The sequence below is a fragment of the Myotis davidii genome, unplaced genomic scaffold (assembly GCF_000327345.1).
Source record: "Myotis davidii unplaced genomic scaffold, ASM32734v1 scaffold185, whole genome shotgun sequence".
Lineage (NCBI taxonomy): Eukaryota > Metazoa > Chordata > Mammalia > Chiroptera > Vespertilionidae > Myotis > Myotis davidii.
Window position 1 is genome coordinate 4427805 of NW_006297811.1, and position 2577 is coordinate 4430381.

The following is a 2577-nucleotide window of genomic DNA, read 5'->3' on the forward strand; positions in this document are numbered from 1 at the left end:
CCATCCCCTCACTTTTGTTTTCTGAAATTGTCTCTCAACAAACTAACTGTACTCAAGTCCTTATCTTAGGTCACCTTTGAGAGAAAAACTAAAATATATGATAAAATAAAATTGGAAAATCTTCATTTACCTGTAGTTAAACATCTTTTCTTTGTTACAGGAATTTAAGAGTTTTAATATGCTAATGTTGATCATGGCTCTTCAAGAGGGGATAAAGAAATTCAGGCTTCCCAAACTTGAACTGTAAACTTTTATCCCAACTTGCAGAATGAGAACTCCCTGAAACTCATGTTAGGGATGCTTGATCTAAAGTTTTTGCAACTTCTCTTATTTAAAAAAAACCCACACAATATTTTATTGATTTTTAGCACAAAAGAGAGAAAGAGAGAGAGAGAGGGAGAGAGAGACATTGATGTGGGAGTGAAACATCAATCAACTGCCTCCTGCTCACCCCCAACCAGGGATTGAACCCGCAACAGGGGCATGTGCCCTGACAGGGAATTGAACCATCAACCTTTAGGTGCATGGGATGATTCCCAACCAATTGAGCCACACTAGCCAGAGCCAACTTCTCTTATGTTTGAATAAGAAAAAAATATATATATTTAAAATATTAAAGGTGCTTAAGAGTAGATAGGGGAGTGAAAAGGATTTTAAAATGTATCAAAATACAAGTACCTCATTTTGAACCACCATCAAGAAAAAAATGGCTACAGTGCTGGTACTTAACTCCAAGAAGATGTCCAGTGGCAGATCTGAAGAGGGGAAATTAAATGGCTAGACATTCCATGGAAAACTTCCTGCAACTTCCATTGGAGGATGGAACAATGTGCTACTTAGCTGAAAAGAGCAAACTCCTCTCACCGCACCACCCACCTCTTTCCTCTAGTTACTGTGCTGGATGGTGAAATTAAACCCAGCAGGTAGGCAGCTCCTATAAAGATTTCTGGGGCTATCTCATGCTCTGGTTAATTGTGTCCGCCTGCAGAGGCTGATTAGTATAATTAATCTTATCTTGTGATTACCCTGAGGGGGAAGTTCTGAATGCCCAGGTGGGATGTGGTGAATGAGTGACTGTGTCTATCTCCAAGTGACAAAGAAGCACAGGATGGAGAAGTTTGAGAACCAGAGCTGGGAGCTTGTATAAGATAAATATTCAAGAATACAACTTTTCCAATTTTCATACTCAATCAGTAAAATTAACATAGATATTAAAAAATGCAGAGGAGGGGGGGGCAATTTAGGTCAAGGCTCATGGGCCAGGATGTGCCCACACATCTGTATACAGCTATGGAGTTCCATAGCCCCTCTCTTTGCTAGGAGCTCCCTGAAAACCAAGTCTTTGTCTTCTATATTTCTCTCATCACTTAGTTTAGTGATGGACCTCCTGTTATTTTTTGGCAGAGTAAGATATCTATAATAATAAAAGGGTAATATGCTAATTAGACCAGACAGCTGAACGACCTTCTAGATGTCCTTCCAGACAACCTTCTGGATGAAGCTGGGGCTGTGAGGGCTGAGGTAAGCCACCACAGCTTCGAGAGCCGTGGCTGCGAGGGCCGAGCCCCTTGCACGAATTTAGTGCATCGAGCCTCTAGTTTAAGATAAGATGGGAAAAGCAAATAGAAGAATAGGATGGAATCAGATGGAGAAATGAAAGTACTATATTAGAAAAGATGGAGGAAGATAGATGGTTAGGGAGACAGATGGTTAAGTAGATGGAAAGATGGACTGGTGTGTGGCACCAACCATGTGCCAGGCTCTGTGCTATAAAATGGCTCCCAAATCCTTTATATAGAGCATCTTGTTCAATCATCACAACCCATGACACCCATTGGCTCTCAACTTAAAGGTGCATAAGAATCACTGATAATACTTGTTAAAATGAAAACTGCATGTAAAGAGATTTTAGTTTTATAATCTCATAGGAGCTAGGAAGCTACATCATTAATAAGTAGGCAGGTGGTTTCCATGCAGTTGGTCCTAGGACCTCACCTTGAGAAATGCCATTTACTGAATAATTGAAAAATATGCCATTTACTGAATAAATGAATGAATGGATGGTTGGATGAATAAATAAACATACCCTTTGAGGCAGTTATTCTAGGAATCATTCGGAAAGGTAGAGACTGAGGAGCAGAGCAAGTGAGTACTTGTTCATCTCTCACTGCTAGTAATTGAGGGCATTTGTATCTGCCCTCCCTACTGTAGGAGACATTTAGAGAAGGTTATATAAGAGACTGTCCATGCTCTTCAACGCATTTTCTTAGAGTAGAAAAGGGCAGAGGCTCAAGGTGGATGTATCCAATTTGAAGAATTTCTACCTTTATTCATTCAACCAATATTTTAAGTACACACTCCATGCCAGGCATGGAGGTTGTACTAATGAACAAAAACAAAAACAAAAGGACAGCCTTTTTGGAGTTTAAAGTCTAGAACAGATAGACATTAATAATCTCACAAATACAACCTTATAAACAGCTCCAAATATTTTTTTATAAATGCCCTGTTTATGGTGTTAACAGAAGCTAAGAGTCAGGGAAGGGTTCTTATTTGTATTATTGTCTTATATTTGAG